At 34.1% G+C, this 20,886-nt stretch overlaps 1 pseudogene; it reads right to left on the bottom strand.

The window, feature by feature from the left end:
* Positions 1 to 10,104: 10,104 nt before the first annotated feature.
* LOC149209988 (uncharacterized) lies at positions 10,105 to 16,622 on the bottom strand (annotated as a pseudogene).
* Positions 16,623 to 20,886: the final 4,264 nt, after the last annotated feature.

Genomic DNA, 20,886 nt, shown 5'->3' with positions numbered 1-20,886 from the left:
AGATGACTCATTTCCCCCTAGGCATGTCATCTGAATAGGAGAAAACATTTCTCTCATGTGGTTTATTTCTACCATCAGAGGATGAAAACAAAAACTTGTAATACAATACTATCTTGAATTGTTAGATGAAGAATTGGTCTGTGGAGCATTTCTCTATCTTAAGGGAGTGCCCTACTGCTACCATATGGGAGTGGAGGACTGGCTATTGGAAAGGAGAGTCCTGTCTTAAGAGATTGGTACCTGGTCAAGTGACATATTTTGGAAGTTCTTATAAAAGTGTCGAAGATTGTTTCTGAAGAAATTGGAAAGGGATATCTCATTCAATACACAACTCCCTTGGGAGAGCCTTCCTCTTTGGTATAATGAGATTAAAACTTCTATTCCAACTAAATTAGTCATGCATAACTATTCCTTTCTAAATTTGCACTATCTTGACTATTAAGGTTTCATATTTTAAGTTTGTTCAATGTTGCATATGTTTTTGGAATGGGCTGAAGGGATTTTATATTGATAACTTAAAAAGTTATGTGATGAATATTGGTAAGTTACATAATGAATATTGGTAAGATTATAAGTATAAAATCATATGATGATACGATATTTGATGGAAAATATATGATAGAAAAAATAAAGAGCTTTGGGTAGCTAATAATTTCAACTTTCTATTTATTTTTATTTCTTTTTATGTCTCTCTAGCGACATAATAGTTTTTTTAAATAATGTTCAAAATGATGGTGTCATCACCCGTCACGTTTTCTGTCTCTCTAGTGAAAAAATAGCCCTGTCACTATTTCCTTCTCTCTCACGACACAATTATTGATTTGTGTAGCTTGGTAAGTACTCCAAACCCTAGGGTTCAGGGTTTGGAGAGGAGAGCACCACAAGGGTAGTTTGTGGGCTTGGAACCCAAGTGTGGGGTTTTGCAGGCATCATGATTGGGGCTAAAATTATGATGGAAGTATGACATGTGATGGAAGATGATCATAGTTCTTGATTACATGATTCCAACACATTGAGAATTGTTTGAATCCGAGTTGTCGTTAGAGAGAAACGAATTTTCTAATTTGACAAGGTAATTATTGGTTACCAAGTCATGTAGGCTTGGTGCAGAAGAGAGCCAATAGATGTGTCACTTCAAGAAAATTCGTTGGGCCTTAAAGCCTATAAATTAAGGATTATTTGAGGCTATTTGAGGCATCCATTTTGTAGAAATACATCTCCAAAGGAGCTATAAACTTTCATGAGGCATAAAAACAGGGACACCATAGAGGAGCCCTCGGAACAATGTGGGATTTTATGTTTGTTATAGGTGACAGCGTGGAGATTAAGGGTTGTTCCAAGAGTGAGTTAAGGGATCTTCTTAGGCTTGGATTGCAGGGCAGAAGAGGAGCTAAGTTGTTTAAAAAATGGATAAGTCTCAACGTGGGAAAGTCTGCCTTGGACAATGTGGGAGTTGTTGTAGGTGACATCAGATTGTTTGTGGGCTTGAAAAGTCTGTCTGGGCTGATCTTGAGTGCAGATTGGTACTAGAAAAGTGGGAAGCCAGGCCAAGGAGGATAGGAGTGTATGACTATTATTTAAAGGGGATATTGGGGCACTATTTTAGGGGATGAGGTTCCATTCCACTGATGGGCTAGGCCACAGGCCATAACTAGCAGTTGGAGGCCTTTAGGAGCTGCATTCAGGGTGGATGGTAGCCCTCTAAGGTAGCGTATGCATGGAGGGTCTCTTCTAGGGTGAATAACAAATTTTGGAGGCTTTTTTTTGGTTTCATGGAGGTTGAGGGAAATTGGGTTGAATATTATAGCATAGTTACAATTACTGTGAAATTGCGAAGGAATTCTATATTGTTAGATTTTTGGTTTGGACACATTTTCTGTTTTTTGGGTAGTGAGACCTAATATATTTGGTATTGGCTGAAAAATTCATATTTCTATGAGAATTTCTATACTCATGCATACATAATTCTAAAGGGTTACCTACTATTCTATAAATGGGCATTATTATAAACTTATTTTTTTCTTAATGATTGTTTGAAAAAAACCTAGGCAAAGGAAAACCCCTAAGGGAAAAATTACCCTAGGACATTACACACCGTGACACCACTATTGTAGATGAGTTCTATTGATATGCATCAATGGAGTTTTGTTCGTACTGAAAGGATGATAAAAATGGACATCCTCCATCATAGAGCTGCATAGAATTTCAGCGCATAGGGTTACACTCCATAAATTGGCATGATGGTTTGAGGATAGTTTATTTTTGAAAAGTGGAACTGCATTTTTTTTCCTTATGAGCCTATCTTGGCCTATAACAATTCCAGTGCTATAAAACTAGTTGTTTCAAGGTTGGCATCAGCAGTGGAACCATAGTTTCTAATTAGTTTCACAAATGGTTTTGTGAATTTTCCAGTTCTTTCTGTGGTATCAAGGCTTAAAGTTAAAATTCATAATCTAAATGAGAGTAAGTAAAACATTTCTTTCATCCAATATTACATCAAGCATCGTTAGAATTTTTCCGATTATGTATTGGGCATTAGCTTTATATATGCACTTCTTGTGTTGATTTGCCATTTTTTCCAATATTTCATTTCCATTATATTTTCAAGTGATTCCTTATTGTTTCGTATTTTTTCTAACTCTTTATCCCATAACCTTAGAAATAGCATTTTATTATTTCTTACTAAATTCTAAGTGCTTTTATGTGTACTCGTTGTTCTTTGCACTATTCAAATATTGCTTCTAAACTAGAAAATTATGTATGCTAAAAATTATGCTTAAAGAAACCTCTCCATCAAATTAATTAATATTTTCTACTCTTCCCTTTAGATGTGAATTTTGATTTCCATATTTGACATTCTACTCATTTTTTTTTATAGGAATATTTTTTTTCCATTTCCTCAACCATCTTAGTGGGGTTTTTGTTCTACTCCATTATGGCACACACAAGGTTTCATTTCTGTTTGCATTTTTTGTAATAGCTTGGCTCATCTGTATTAGTGACATTGGAATTTACAATATTATACATTGGAATCCAAAAGTGTTCAAAGCACTTTCTCTTACTATATATATAATTTCCTCACGAATGCATCATGCATAATGTTGGGTGTCCCTTGGAGGCATATTCCTCTGCATTACATGTGCGTACCCATATTTCACCTGAGATTCAAAAGTGTGCTTGTGGTCTTTTGACTCTTATGTGATTTTGAATGTTGAGGTCAAGCAGGATGAAAATACCTCGAAATTTATTTCATTTATATTTGTTTTCCAATGTGTTTTTTTGTAGGTTCTAACTTCTAATGCTATGTTTGTTAATTTCATACATTTCTTCTGATTATCAATTAAGGCAAGTAAATATTATTGTCTTAATAATTTCATATATCGACATTTAATGTTCTAATATATTGATTTTTTAGTGTGGTGCCACATATATCTTTCATAGGGCAGGTATATCCTAATTTCTTCTTTCATTTATAGGCAAGGTTCCTTTTCTCGCCAAACATGTGGGACTTTAAAAGGAATTTCTGCAAGGCCATCCCATGTATGTCTTAATTGCTGATTTCTGTAATCTTTGTATGGGAGTATAAATCCATGTTTTAACAACCTCAACATGTATTTTGAGTGGATAATTCAACAAATGAAAAAAAATCCAATAAACTAAATACAAAACCATGAATTAAACCATACTCACAATATTGATAAACATAGAGCTAAATTCACTCAAAATTCGAGACAAATTTCTTGCATAATCTCTCCTTTAGTAAATTCATATACACAATTAAAAATAGATCTCATCCCATTAAATAGGATTTTTTCGAAAAATGCCTCCCTATAAAAATATCTTGTAAACACAACTAGATACTATTATCCCTATATGGATTCTTATGGTTTCACCAGGTTTTCAAAGTAAAGACATTTTCCCAATAGATTATTGATGTTTCATAGGATCTTTTAAAAATGATAACTACTTCTTATGATTTCTTTAGTTAATCTTTTATTGCATTCATACTCATGGTAAACCAATTACATAGAAGATCTCAACAGTAGAAACTAAATGCTAATAAGATCACAAAGAGACAACTAAATAAGAACACAAACATTTCCCTTGGGAAAACCCACATGGGGAAATAACCTACAACCTTAGATAAATTCTTCAATTCAACAAGAGAAATGCCTAGATATTTTAGTCAATAACAAGGTAAAATTAACCAACAAAGTAGACTTGGTCAAAGCTAGTACAATCACGTCCTAGTCAAATTAAACAACTCCCAAAGAATGTCTCCTTAATCTGCGAGGGAGGAAATTTGGCTTGCTTCTTCACCTAAGAATCTCAGTCATGTTTCCCTAGTATGCCTCAAAAAGATTTGGCCCTTTTTTAACATAGATACCAATCACATGAGAAAATTACCTAGTACCCATTTTTTTGAGGTGGCAAAGACTCACTCGATTTTGAAAAATGGTTATTGAGAATACACCCCTTTTTTTGGAGCATATTTTTGACACTTTAAATTTTTTTATGTATCAAGTGAACATTTTTTTTAAATATTAGTGATTTTCAAGCTAATTTTGAAAAGTATTGATTCAACATCAACACATTCTTTTAGACTTATTTTTGACACTTTAAATTTTTTATGTATAAAGTGTGAACATTTTTTTTTGTTAGTGATGTTCATCTTGATTTTGAAAATTTCTAATGAGCATCAAACATTTCTTTCAGAGAATATAAACAAATATATAAAAAAAAAAACAAAAAACCCAGAAAAATGTAAAAAAAAATAAAAAAAATTAGAAAATAAAAAAATAAATTTCAGAAAATAAATAAAAAAATTAAATTTTTTCAAAAGAAAATATAATTGAAGGAAAAAGAAATTAAACCCAAAAATTTAATCTAACACCATTTTTTTAAAGTTAAAAATAAAAATAAAAATAAAAAATAAAAACCTCATTTAAAAAAAAAGATAATTACTAAAAAAAAATTAAAATAAAAAGAAGTAAGAAAAAAATAAATTTAAATTAAAATCAATTAAAATTAATAAATATTTAAATTAAATAATTAAAAAAAAAAATTAAACATAAAATAAAATGAAAATTTATGATTTTTCTTTTTTAAATTAACATTATAAAAATAGTATCTTATTTTTTTTTTTCAATTTTTAATTTTTACAAGTTAATTTGTTTTTTCATTTTTTTTTTTGTCATGAAGCATCCCCTTCCCATCGCTGGTCGATTGGGCCTCCGATGGCTGAGAAATTTTGGTTTTTTTACTTTAGATTTTTAATCCTTTAATTTTTGTTTTTTTTTTTCCAAGGAAAAAATTGGTAACTTTTTATTTAAAAAATGAAAGTTACAGTAGCAGATGCATTGAAGCATTTCCATAAGATGCCCATTAGGGTCAAGTGCTTTCGCACCCCATGCAACGTTACAAAACTAACTTGCATTTGAAGAAGAAAAATAGAAGAGAGAAGAAGGGAGAAAGGGCACAAAAACTGGAAATCCGGTAGTGAGTAAAAGACTCACCCTTCAAGTTTTTCTCCCCTTTTTCTTTTCGACCTTGCGACACTCTCCTTGAGTGGGCTCAATCGAAGCTAAGACTAACTGTGTTTCTGCTTTCTGTGATGATGTTTCCTTGTCTAAGTCTGAAGTGTCTGAGTGGTCATGTCTTTTGATCCCTCCCATATTCAGATCCTCGCTTGCCTTCTCTGCCTGATTTGAGTGCAACTGTGCAGCCTTGTTGTCTGATGTGGTTCCCTTTTGAGTCTCCATTTCTTGAGAAACCTCGGCATTCTCTGTGGGGGTCTCTTTCTCCTCTGCTTCTGATTCTTCGTCCTCTGAGTCTGGGGGGGGGAAATTGCCATCGTTTCCTCTGTTTCCCTTTCTGCTTCTTTTTCCTGTTTACTTTCTTGGCTTCTGGACATGTGCTTTGCAAGTGTCATGTCTGCCTACAGAGCCTACATCTGAAAGCTGTGTTTTCATATTCTAGTGCTTGCAGCCAATTTTATTGTTTGTAGATAAGCCTTTTGTTGTCCTGCAGCCCTTTACTTAGATATGCTTCCACACAAATGCATGCGAAAGTGTAGACCCTTTCATCAATCCTTTCCAGATCTGTTTTGAGATATTTCCCTATGCTGTTCCCAATGCCTTCCAGTACACGTTCACTCTACAAGTGAAGGGGAAGGTTGTACAGGCGGACCCAGACTGGCACTTTAGATACAGTCATTTTGTTTGGATCGAAATCTGGAAACCAAGGGGTCAAAAACAGCCCCGATGTTCCCCAAAACCAAGGCCCAGCACCGATGATTATATCTCTGACTTCCTTTGATGCAAATCTTACTATAAAAAACCCCTTGGAGCAAAGAGGAAGGCACATTCCATGGTCCAACTGGTGAATATCTAGTGGAATAGATCCATTGGTTTTGGCCAAAAACTGTTAAAACGACAGATTAGGGCCTGTGTTTCATAGGACTTAACAAAATCATCCAGCCCTGTAGAATCAACGTTAAGGGCTAGGGTTTGCCCTAGCTGGTCTACTATCTATGGCCTAGGTGTATTTCCGCCTTGATCTGGAGAGGACCCTGAGTCTCTGTTGCCCTATAAAATGTTTTTGTAGGAGGAACCTGCCTTGATTTTATGCTGAGGCGCTGTCTTTTTCCCCTTGTCTCCACCTGAGGAGCTTGGTTGTCCCTGAGGCAGAGCCCCTACTCTCAGCCTTAGGTTTAAAGCAATGATTGTTCCTGAACTAATCTCATAGCTTTCCAGCGTTCTACTATCCTGGAGGGACCACCTACAACTAACCAAATGTTGGATTTGAACTGGGTATCCCGTCATTGCCCATATTTGTTGTTTCAGCTCCAATATGGTGCTTCCTACATGAACCCACACTAAACGTGTTTTCCCCTAACGGGATTTAATAAAAATCTGAAAACGAGTTGTTGTTACCTGCTCTGGTTGTAAACAATCTTCCAGATCTGGCCTCGTATTGGGTCGTTTTTCCTTGTGCATGTCTAGATCTGCAAAAACTCTGCTCGATCTATTCTTGTTGCCACCGATCTGCTGCCTGGGATCTGGTTGTTCTCGAATGTTGGCTAGATCAGGTAGATCCAGGCCGGATCTGCAATGTTTGGGCCTATGCATTGAGAGAGGAGGCGGATCTGCACCATGCAGTCCCCCTTCATTGATTGCAACGACCAGACCGGTGTGAAAACCTGTAGATCCATCCTAGATTTCTTTTCTTCTTCCCCCCTGCCATTGCTCTGTGCGTTCTGGGTATGGCGCGACCTGGCCTCTATACACGATGTGGCATGATGGCTGCATGGCTCAAATTCGCAGTTGGGCGCCTCGATTCTCTGCAACCCTAAAACCTCTTCGTATAACCACACAAGGTGGTGGTCTTCCGTTGATGTCCTCGCCGCGTGATCTAGTTGGAATCCTGGCAGTAAAACGCGGTCACATAGGTCAATAACCTCGACAACTTCATCTGGAAAGTGGTTCAGAATATAGGGAGAAAAACAATTGCACAGATCTAATCAGATTTTATGAACAGAGCTCCGTGAACGAAAACCCTGAACTCGAGGATTTGGCTGCAAGAGAGGAGCCATTTCTCTGAAGACGATTTTACTAAAAAAACCCTTTCAGCACCATAAAGAGAAACGTTCTTCGTAACCCCAAGCCATGGATCGCCATCGACCCCTGTAACAAGCTTAGGGACGGCTGCAGCGGCAAACAGAAACTTGCGGGAGAAAACCCTAGCACTCGCCATCTCGGATCCTCCGTCTTACTTTGTTCCTCTAATCCTTTAATTTTTGTTTTTTTAAATGTTTTATTTTTTTTACCTTTTATTTTTTTTTCTTATTTTTTATATTTTATTTTTTTAATTGGTTTTTATTTTATTTTATTTCTTTAATTTAAAAATAAATTTGTTTTTTGATTTTTTCGTTAATGTTTAACTTTTTTTTCTTAAATTATGTCTATTTTTGAAATATTTTCCATTTTTTTATTTATTTATATTTTATTTTATTTTTGTTTGTTTTTTTTTTTTTCATTTTAAAATTTTACAAGTTAGTTTCTATTGTATTTATATTTTATAGATTTTTTATGTCCTTGCTATATATTTTTTGTATATAACTTTTTGTCATGTTTTTTTTTATACTTATTATTTTTTTATTATTTTTACATTTTTTCAATATTTGAATTTTTGTTTTATTATGTATCTTTCATATATATATATATATAGGGTATGTTTCGATGCTTGTCTAGCAATCCAACTCCATTATGTGCAAGTTGATAGTTAATTTTAAATTTTTTGTCATAATGAATTGAGTTTGCGCCCATAATCTGTCAATTTTATGGTTGGTTTTTAATTTTTCAATACAATGGGTTGAGTTCACCTACACACCGTGTCAATTTGATGGTTGATTTAAAAAAAAAATATTGCAATGTATCAAATTGACTTAGGCTAAGATTTTAAAATCGCTATACATTTAGAATTAAAAAAAAAAATCACTCTTGGTATAATCACTCTTTAATTCACGTGTTCTTTTTTAAAGTATTTTTTAGTTACAAAATTTTTCCATAATGTCATGCTTGAAATATTTTGAAAACTTTAGATTTTTTTGTAGTCACAGTCTTTGGTTTTAATTCCATGGTTCAAAATTTGGAAAGATTTTAATGTTTTTCTAAGTCATGATATTTTATCTTTAATGCTATGGTTGAAAACAGTTACAAGTATTTTTTCTTAGCACCATGCTTGAAAATTGTTAGAATTTTAAGGTTTTTCAAAGAAATGAGATTTTAAATTTAATGTCATGCTTAAAAATAGTTGGAATTTTAAGGCTTTTCAAAGATGTGATATTTTATCTTTAATGTCATGCTTGAAGACCGTTAGAAATTTAAAGTTTTTCAGAGTCATGATATTGTATTTTTAACATCATTATTAAAAAATATTGAAAATGTACCCTGAACGAAAGATGTTATTCTAACATCAACACTTTTCGATTTCAAGGTTTTTTTTGCACCAAAAAAATGGCCTTTATTATTTTTTACTGTTATTTAAAAAAAAAATGAAAATTTACTCTGAAAAAAATATATTTATGTAGAATCAGTACTTTTTATTTTCAAGTTGTTTTTTCAATTTTTTGGGGGGTTTTTGGGCTGGAGTACCCATTTTAAAGTAATAGTTCATGTTTGATAGGTAACTATGTTTTTTCACACATGTGAGGTCACAACAAAAATATAGATCCACACGTATGAGGTCAGATGCGAGAGAGAGAGAGAGAGAGATCTTATTACTTTTTCATCCTTCTTGCCTCCTTTTTTTTACGCATAGAATATATATTTCCTTTTGTAATTGATAATATGCCAAGGAAAGGAGATAAAGTGCCTTATATATACACTTTTCGTTGCCCAAATGGGTGCCTCTTTAATTGGGACTGACTTGACTAGGAGGGATAACTCGGCTTCTTAGGGAAACCCCAACAACCTTAGATAAATTCTTCAATTCAACAAGAGACACATATAGATATTTTAGTCAATCACGAGGTCAAACTAACGAGCAAAGTAGACTTGGTCAAAATTGGTCTAACTACCTCCTAGTCAAATTAAATAGTTTCCCAATAAATTTTTCCTAATCTTCTCTGCTAGGGAAGAAATTCAACCTGCTTCTACACCCAATAATCTCAATCATGTTACCCTAGTATTCCTCAGAAAAATTCGTTGCTTCTATCACATGTGTCAGGTCACAATAGAAAGATATATTCACATGTGTGAGGTCAGATGAGAGAGAGAGAGAGATCTTCATACTTTTTCATTCTTCATGCCTCCTTCTTCTTTTATTTTGATGCTTAGAAGATATATTTTCTTATGTAATCCAAATTGTGCCAAGGAAAGGAGGTTGAGTTCCTTACATATACATTTCTCACTCACAGAACGGGTGCCCCTTTGGAGGCCGACTTGACTAGGAGGAGGGACAATTGGGCTTGTATGGAGGAAAAAATTCAAATATAAAAACTTTTCTTTTGAAAGAGGACATGAAGAATATTCCTTATATTTTCTCTTTTAACAAGGACATGAAAAATATTCCTTATATTTATCATCACATATGCCATGTGATTTAGCACATCAAATAAAGCTCTGAGGGCTTCGAGGAAGCTCTATCATTATAATTGGCCTCTAGCATTTCGACTCTGAGTTGAAGTAATTTCAAGTACTGGGAGTCCCCATCAAGAACAACAACTACAATATCCATGGAATTTCCTTCACGAAAATACTCCTAAAGAGAACTATAGCATTTTTAATTTTCTCTTTCCCGAACTTCCTTCATGATCTTGGTTGCCCCACTTTAGCAACACTATTATTTGAGCTCATGTTTCCTGATTCCTAGCTTGCTATAGGTGGAAAGAAAAAACCATCTAAACTACTTTTTACATTCAAAACTACCTTCTGTTGGATAGCAAGCGGAATAAAATCAACCTCCGTTTCTCTGAATTCGATACATTCACATTGGCTATTCATAGTTGGATTATCATTGCTAGTATGTCCATTGTCCTTTGTATCACTTAGCTGGTCATTTCTTATGGCTTCATTTAGAGTGTGACCAATTTTATCATTCTCTTCCTCAACAAAATACAATAGAGGTTCAGTATCTCTAATATCTTCTTGCAATTGACTTTGACAACCTCCTTTGCTTGAGCCATTAGAAATCATTTGGATTCTACTTTCTTCTTTCCTGGAGCAAGCAACAACCTATAACCAATGTAGGTTTTAACCCCATACAGAAATTACCTACATAAAAATTCTTAAAATAGAAAATAAATAATGGTGAGAGCATAAAAACATAAAACAAATATACGCAGAGACTTTCCCCTGGATCCCAAAACCAAGACTACCTAATTGATTTTTCATTATATTCCTTTCAATATTACAATACATATATATATACATGTTGAAGCATCCATAAACCCTAATCTATTAACGCTATATTAGAAGATAACCGTAGCTCCCTTGACTGAATCTACAAAATACCATGGGCAAAAATCCATCATGCCTAAAACCACGTGCAAAAAACCCTACATAAAACCATAGGTAGGTTCCCCTAATATAGGGTAAAAAATTCCCGGGTGCGCTGCCATGAACCTCATAGGGGTGGGAGGGCACCGCTCTCCTCAAAACACCTGACACGGGATGTTACCTCGCCCTAGCTGCATGCGATGCAAAAAATGGGGTTTTTCGCCCCCCGGCTTCGCTACTGGTGCTAGTCATGGAAATAATATAACACCACACAACAACAATCAATCTCTACACTCAGGCATGTAATATTTTATATTCCTTGCAACATTTTTGAATGGAGTCATATGCTCCTGTATACCAAAAACCCATTGCGGATAGTTGACTTAAATAGCAAAGGTAATGATAAAATGATTTCTCTCTTGGGTATTCTATTACAAACATAAATTTTGTCCAAGCCTTTTGAAGAGTTGGGTACCAGGTTTGGAAACTTGTACACAATGGGAGGGTGGTAATGATTCAAACTCTGCTTCCAGCATGATAAAAAATAATGAACCTCTTGGGACATGCATGAGAGACAATAACACATTTTACTCTCAAAAAACAATGCCCCTCTTTGAACAACCACTGTAAATTTCAGGCCTACACTCTAAAAAAATACCCAGAGATGATTTCAATTGTTGACCCCCTATCTAGAAGGATTGTGTAGATTCCTTATAGGACCTCAATTGATAGATGGAACCTATTAAATCAATATCAATTCTTCGTATAAATATTTCCTAGCGGTATAGCCAACCCAAAGCAACTTCCAAATATATGTGATGAAATACCCATGTAATTTTTCAAAAGACAAATTTGAAGCAAGGCTAGGAAAATAGTTTGGAGAAAGGTACTTGAAGAAGAGAACTCCCATATTTGATCCAACTCCAAACAAAGTTTTTGTTTCTATGGTTGTATAGGAATCTTCCATGAAATTCCCATGCAATATTTGTAACCACTTAATCATAAGTATTTTAGTGACTTGACTTGTGACATTTACACCTAGAGGTGTAACATATCCAAACAAATGGAAGGAAAAACCTTTTTCCAATCACTATAGGAGCCTTGTCTAGGGATTTTGGAGTTATGACCAAGGAAACTGCTAAGATGGGTATTGAGTCAGTTGATATCACTACCTTCAAGAGACCTAAATGAATATAGTTAGCAGTAGAAGGCACATATTGAGGCTTCTAGGATCCTTATACCATAGCTTAACATTTGCATCAAAATTTCAAGTGGAAAAAATAGGTTTTTTTCTTAAACTATCCACATCCATTTTCGAGAATAGTTTAGAGTGAAGATGGCACAACTCACTACAATAACCAAAGATTTAGGCACCTAAAGAAAGCTAATAAACCTCACTTCTAGTTGTTGCATGTAATTATCAGTATTTCACAAATGTGGTTCAAGGACTCTTTATAAAGAAACTTTACCATACTATTCTCCAATAGCCAATATCGAAAAACTATTGGATGAACTTACCAAAGAACTTTCATATTATTTGAAAGAGGATTTTATTATTGGTGACCAACAACAATAACACATGCCAATAGCCATAGATGACAGGTCATTTCTAGAATGTTTCCTTATTTCTTGTGCACTAGATTTTATAGGCATCTCTTGACATTGGATTTTCCCTTTAAAAATGACATCCTTAACCACTACCAAACAATTTTAAGAAACCCTTTGGACTTGTAAATAAATATATAAAATAGTAACTCATGATGATTTATGCTCACCAGTAAATCTCAGTGCTACCCTCACATTATCAAGATCTAAAGAATGCATTCATACTCACCATTTTATGCTACATTCCTAAGCCTTTCTCACATTCTAAGCACGTGTTTTTATCACCATTGGCCATTAAATCATGTTTCACTATAGCTTTCCATCGAATAAGTAATGTATTAAGTCCTAATGTAGAAACCCGAATTAGGAACTTCCCATAACCAAGTATGGATTTCATGTCATTTCTTTATTGCTTCAAAGAGCTCCAAGTCCTTGCTATAATACCCAATCTGCACATAACCAATAATAAATGAAATCCACAAAACCAAAACCGTTTTCACAAATTTTTTTAAACAGTTGGAAGGCACCCTCCATTGTCCCAATGATTAGTTAGAGATTCGATCAAGGAATTACACCAATAATAGCGAGCTTTTAAACAATCTGGGTGACCACTCATAAAAAATATTCTTGGATATTCATTTAACATCCTTCTCCACCATGGATGATTTTAGGTGAAAAAACTATCCAATAGCGGATCCATATCCACCACACTCATTACATATCATATTATTCATCTGTATTTGAACAATAAACAATCATCTGTATAATCAGGAGAAGATAACCTTGGCATTATTTGTTAGTAGGCGAAAATAAACCATCCAATAGTGGATCCATCTCCACCATACTCATTGCATATCATTTTATTCATCTGTATTGGAAACAATATACAATAATCTGTACAATCAGGAGAAGATACCCTTGCCATTGTTTTCTAGTATATGATAGACATGTTTGGAAGAGTGATGGGACAACTTGTAATATAAATCCATTGATTAAAACCTATGGCTATCAAAGCTCTAACCAAATAGTACCAGCATGTCTATTTTTAATGATGCAAGGAATCTCTCCATAACCAGTTTGAGCATATCTTGTTGTTGTTTCAGTGCATATAGTTATAAGAGAATGGAGATAAGATATGTTGTCTCCATAGCCAATTTGATCATATCTTTGTTGTTGTTCCAGTGAATAGGATTAGAAGATAATGGATTCAGATCTGTGCACATGTATATCTAAATTAGTTTTGGTGCAGTTTTTTAGAAATGGAAACTCATCCCCCTCCATTTAAAATTTTTTTGGCACAACTTGAGAAAGGTAAAATGCAATGAAATGAAAAGAAATGCAACAATAAGAGTAAAATAATAATAATAATAATAATAAATGAAAAATGCGTCAAATTTCAAATCATATAATTCTGCATTTAGAAAAATAAACTCTAAATCTAGTAGCTTAAGATTCGAAATATTTAATAAAATAGAAAATTTGAGTGTCAGTTGTGTACAAATTCATATTGATCAAAGAAAACAAGATAAACAGAAACCATTCAATAGCTCTGACAAGATATTAACAATTTGTGCTAATTCTAGTTACTTTGGTTTGTATGATGATATACATTGTTTAAAAATTATTTTGTATTATTAGCTTGTGAGGGTCATGTTACATGGTTGTGACAGTAAGCTAACTCCATTGAGTTTTTTTTTATTAGTTAAAAATACTGCCTAATTATATATTTTACATAACACAAATATTGTGTCATTATGTGTTGAGCATTATTTTATATATCCAATTTCAAGGACTGCCATAACTCCTAATTATTTAAAGGGTGTTAGCTCAATGGAAGAGCACATGCCTTATAACAGGAGGTTGGTGGTTCAATTCCATGCCCTCACACGAATTAATCAATGGTATTGTAGTGTCTTCTTAATTAAATAATTTGAATGGTGTCATAGTTTTATGGATTCATTGTTTTATATTGTCTCTAAAGAGAAAAAACTAATATTGTATTGTATTTAAATATTTTTTTCATTTTTTCTAGAGAGACAATAGCTAAGATTAAAAACATATATCTCTGTAAAGACAATGTCTATAATCCCAAGTATTGTCTCTGAAGAGACAAAACTAAGTTTATCTAACAAAAGACAACAATGCTTTTGTTATATATTCCCTTTAGAGAGAATTTTTTAAGATGGTAATTTGAGACACTGGCTTAAAGACAATACATAATTTCTTTTTTTGATATACATAAAAATTGTCTCAAATATTGTCTTAAAACCTCCTCTATGTTTTAGTGAGTGGAGAACTCTTTTTTGCTGATTCTTCTAGACTACTTTGGTTGAGGAAAAGCAATTGGTTTTATGGCTCAATGGCGGTATATTCAGTGATTTATATGCTCTGATGTTGAATGTATGTATAGTCAATTTGATATCTCAATATTAAGATCTAGACATCGATGCACCTCAATGTTCCTACATGGGATATCGAGCTACACAACAGATTGGACCTTTCCTTGTCAATGCAAGTGGAACAGGTCTTTTTTTTAACAACCATGACAAAATTGGAGAGAACAAAACGAGGTGGATTAGACAACTTGCTCTTCTAAGTATTACAAATCACCTAAATAATATTAGATTGGAAACATCAGTAATAAATGACTGGAGTTAAAATCAACTAAACTGGACTCATTGAAAATTAACTATGACACTTGGACGAACAATTTTGACACGTAATAGGTGGATGGGATTAGATTCTCCAACACTCCCCGTTAATTAAAACCACATAAAAAAATTCAATTAAGAAACCTGTTGGTCTATGTCTCCGCTAGGTTTACAATTTAAAAATTGATTTCAACTTTTCTTCTTCTCTTTTTCCAGATCCTATAGCCTATAAATTGTTTCAACTTTTTTGTCTTGTTGTAGGCTTAAAATTAAAAATTCTTCATTTGTTGTTGTAGGTCTTCCGTTGTTCCACATTGTCTAAGAATATCCTAGACTTCTTCAAAAAATAATTTGTATGTGGGCTCGTGCCACATATTATCTTTTGTAGTGTTCTTTCAATCATCAATTTGTTGCAACATAATATTATAATAAAATAATATTTCTTCAGGTTTCCAATACCTGAAAATTTCATTGATTTTCTCTTCATTGATGTTGTCTTCAACATTCATTTCTGTAACTTATATGCAGAGCTTATCAAGGCATTGTGTTGGAAGCCATGTTTGAAGGAAATTTAACTCTTCTGTGTAATCACTCTATGTACCTGCACACTGAAAATCAATAGTAAGTTTAAAAATATCTGTAGAACCGCATTGGTTTTGTTCCTTCTACTATGAAATGAGAGATTTTTCTTGTTGTACTTTTAGTTGTTGCACTTCCAACTCTGCTTCTTCCTTCGTCTTTGTTTTCTCTTTATGGGCTTCCTTCTTTGCCTCTTCCTCTGTTTCTGTCTATGTTTCTTCGACTTTGTCTTTCATTGATTCACTTGGGATTTTCTCACCAAATAAGATCATATCTATATGACGTTTTTGTTGCATCACCTATAACCATTCATCATTAGCCAATAATTCTTCATAAAATATTACATCAGTGTTATTTTTTGCTAGATTCACCATAGTATCGACTACTCCAATGGAAGCTTCATTGTCTTCAACAAGCTTTGTTGCTATATTCACTAAACTTTCATCGGCAAGCTGTGTTGCTAGATTTATCATATTTTTATCAGCAAGCTCTGTTGCTGGAATCACCAAATTTTTGTCCACTTGTGGTTGTGCACAATGGGGTTCATGAGCATCTTCTACTCCTTCTCTCTTGCTTCTGCAACTTCTTCACAGACATCATCCACTTGTGGCTCGACACAGTCGGATGGAACAAAATTTTCATCTTGTTTTAGATTTTTTGATGTACATCCACCTTCATCTTCAACTTCAGTGCTCCACTTTGCACCAAAACTCCTCTCAAGGATATCTGATGGATCCTTGGCTGTCTTGGCTTCTGAAATAAAAGGAAGTCTCTTAGCTTTTCCCATTTGTTGAGTGTTGGCTCACTACCACTCAACAAAAATAACAAACTGTAGACGTCACATCTAATTGCAATAAAAATGTCATTGGTGTTTGTCTTCCACAAATAAAGAAGTCTACAAATTTTCACAAGGATGACGCTTTCACAAAAACTTGTAAAAAAATCACAAATTCTAGAGTCGAAAACAATTCACCTTTTGTTAAATCTCTTTTTCCAACAAAAAAAATGCAACACCGCTTTTTCTCAAAGTCCATCTTAAAAAACTTCTTTTAAGCAACACAAAAAATGTATCCCCCACTTTTTTTTAATTCCTTATTTAAAAAAAACTATTCTAAACCATGAACCATAAACAATATAATGAGCATACAGTGCTCTCAAAACTTTTTTAAGAATTCACGTATGCCTTTTTTATCAACTCTCACAAATCCCATATGCCCTTTTGGAGGCTCTCTAGCCCCATGTGAGAAAAAACGTTGTGAGTTTTTGAAACTAATGCGGTACTTCAAACTTCTCAACTTCTTTAGTAACACAATATATCAAAATAATGCACAGCATTGTCAAAACAATTTTTTTGTTTTAATCTGACTTTGGAATGAACTTTTTTAATTAGTTTATCTTTCACTTTCGTTGACCTATCCATAGCTAGATTCTTCTTTTTCTTATTGTTTCTTTGTAGGTTCTTCAAACTTATGATGCTCTCTCAAAGAGTCCTATGCCATCCTTTTTCTGTGGCTCTTACTTTCTCATGTTGCTACTCTCTCATTGAGTTTTATGCAACCCACATCTCTATGTTGCTCTCAAAGAGTTTTACACAGTCTAAGCTCTAATACCATGACAAAAATTGGAGAGAGAAAAAGGAGGTGGAGTAGAGGACTTGTTCTTTTGAGTATTACAAATCATTTAAATAAGGTTACATTGGAAACATCAGTAACAAATGACAATTACATTGGAAACATAAGTAATAAATGACTGGAGTTAAACTCACTAAATTGGATGAAACTTAACTATGACATTTGGAAAGACGATTTTGAAACCTAATAGGTGGTTGGTATTAGATTCTCCAACAAACTACTCGTGGAAGCAAAGTATTCTTTACTCTCACTCCTCAATGCTAATTGAAATAAAGCAACTACTTCTTTTTCTTTTGTTAGCCTAACTGTTTTTAATCTTTCAATCACTAGACATCCTTACAAGCTATTTTAGGAATGATCTCAATCACTTTTTGAATTCAAGAAATGATGAAATTATTCCAAAAAAACCTTTATACAATGACAAACCTTCAGCATGACATGATATTAATCTCCTACTTTGATTAGCAGAAGCCAACTTACTATTCGTTGAGTCTCCACTGGGAGTGCGGTTTAGTTAGTCTAATACTTCATCTGACTACAATATAACTGGTGAGAATTCAATTTTTGGGAGCCATTTATAATAGAGAGTAGTGAAGAAAACTTCAAATTCATGTATCATTTTACTAATTTTATATGTTTCTGAAATATTTCTTCAGTTATGGATAGGTACATTTTTTGTGAGAAAAGATGAAGGGAAAGAGTGGAGAAGAGTTGATTTTTTTCATTATTTTAAAATAGTTAAATAAATTATATGGAAAATATTAACATTAATTAAGTAAAGTGAAACTAGATTAAACTCAAGTAAATTTGAATTGACTATAACACTAACACAAGTGAAACTAGACTAAACTGAAATAACTCTGAACTAACTATAACACTTTTCTGATGACACTTAGCAAACAATAAAATTAATCTATCAACATTTAGAACTAGCTCAACATTTTTCCCAAATATCCAATGCATGATTTTAACATTGCGGGAGAAATCTACGCAGGCCAGTTCTGTCATATAATTTTAAATTTTCCAATGATATTTATTCTAATTTTTCATTTCGTAGCTAGATTCTAATTAGGATGATATCAGTTGTAGCAAATTGGTTTTCATTATTGTCAATTTTTATACTACAGAAAGATGTCCCAGAGCTTTTTGAGCTAATATACGATCACAAGAAGGACTCGAGTCACACTCATATCAACTTCAAAGGTTTCATGGTAATTATCGTCATTACCCTTCCCATTGCCTAGGTTTTGTAAGACTATTTAAACAATTTTCACAATACATTAATTCATATCATTGTGTTGTATGTGAGAAATCCAGAGACACATGATGCTCAGGATTTCAAAGGTTTTATGGATTGTGCGTGGAGTCATACAATGGTATCTGATGAAAGTCATCAGATCATTAAAAATACCTATAATTTTAATGTCGATAACCCTTGGAGCAACCAAAACTGTGGTTGTGCACTAATGGAAATTCTGAACCAATATAATGAGATAGGCATATTTAGTCTTTACATTCCTACATGCATTCACAAAAACAACATGCCCACAAATACAATTTCGAAGTCGAAAAATGTCACGTATTCAACTATTATGGTACATTCCAATGTCTTCAAAGTTTAGCTTGGCAACATCATATGCCATATAACTAAAATATTTTGGAATGTAAGAGAAGAAGGGAAGAAAAATGTTCACGGGATATGATCCTTTGTCTTGAAGATCATGCCAGAGTTTATCACAACGGACATGAAGTTCATACAACTCTTCATGATCTAGGTGGCTCTAGAGACACACAGAGGACAAAGAAGAATCAAGAAAGCTCAAAAATAAAAATGTTTAGATTATGCTCGAACCAGGACTAGAGCGTAGATCTCGTCATCCTGATCATGGCAGTGTGAACAGTTCATCAATCGAAGTCTGAATGAGGAAGTTAGAAGTAGTCAAAGTTGGGTTGATTTTTCGCTGACTAGGCACGCTTAAGGAGACCACAATTTGGATATAACCCGACCTCTGGATTCCAGCCAACTCCGGCTAGATTCTGGGTGAAATTGTGGCCTAGTTAAAAAGACTCCTACGACATAAAAATCAAATTTCAAAAATGGCCCATTGTTGTTATTAAAACAATATATATATATATATATATATATATATATATATATCAAATCTCTAACTATATAAAATCTCTATCTATATATATAAAAGGGTGGCGGGCCACCAACCCCGCCACCCCAACTCTCACATAACAAAATGTATATATGGTGGAGGGGGAGGCCATGACCGTTGGCCCCTCCCATGGAGCCCACACCATGGAGCCATAACCGTAAGCTCAAAGTTAAGGTGTTGGGTCAGCCCTTGGGGCACTGACCCAACCACCAACATTAAAATGGAGACAATCGTTGGCTATAAATGTGGGCTGGCAATTGGGGTGTGGACCTAGCATAAAACTACCCACACAAAGGAAATTGAGTAGGGGACAGGTGAGGTGGGCGGGTCACCCAAGGCGGGCCCAACCCAACCTCCCTTCCCACTTTAAAATTTTGTTATGTAAAAATTGGAGGGGGCATGGTTTGACTGCCCGAACTCCTCCCCAATATTTGGATCTCAAACAAACTCCGCTAATAGCTTTATTGGGAAATATGTCACCCAATTTCTATTTAAAACACAGTTTTCATTGTGCTCAGGTGGAGGAGGCAGTGCACGTGGTTAGAGGCAGAATTTTGCAGGAGGGTCAAAATTTCACTTTGTCAGAATTTGACAAATTTGATATGGTTTCAACACTTCTCGATGCCACGAACGAAATGGCGTTGTCTGTCTCTCCATCAGAGTTATGCATTTTATGGCCATTTTTCAGTATGCAGGTGGAACCATGATTACTGCAAAAACATGGAGCGAAACCATGATCCTTGAAATTTTCCCGAGGAGGTAATTTTTCTCCATGTCATATTATAGTCAAGTTTATAGTTTTTTTTCATGATTTTCAGCAAGGATCGCAATGGCGAGGGCAAATTTCCAGTCCACCCATGGAGCAGAATCTTTGAGGAATCTAGGGGGATCTAAAAGATTTATTGAGCCCCAGATTCTCAATTTCTTAGAATTCAAAAATTGGATAGTTGATTTTGCACTATTTGACGCCATAATTCTGATGGTGCGTTCGAATTTCTCATTTTATCATTCTATTCTTCAACCACTTTTGTAAGTGGAATGCAGGTGTCAACATTCATGTCTAAGTAGCCATTTCCATGCGATTGATGCCGTGATATCAATGGTCCGAGAATCTTCAGTAGTTTGACATCCGCTTCTTCATATGGCCCTTGGATGTGAGGTATATGCAGTTTTCATGTACTTCTTTTTGCTATTCATTGTGCTGCATAGATCTCTGTTTGATGTTTGATTAGGGATCTTGTTTATTACTTTCTTTCAT

The sequence above is a fragment of the Pinus tabuliformis genome, chromosome 1_2 (genome assembly GCF_031772625.1).
Source record: "Pinus tabuliformis cultivar Carrire ecotype Pingquan chromosome 1_2, CPIR1, whole genome shotgun sequence".
Classification (NCBI taxonomy): Eukaryota; Viridiplantae; Streptophyta; class Pinopsida; order Pinales; family Pinaceae; genus Pinus; species Pinus tabuliformis.
This window is presented reverse-complemented; position numbering and strand designations above follow the sequence as displayed.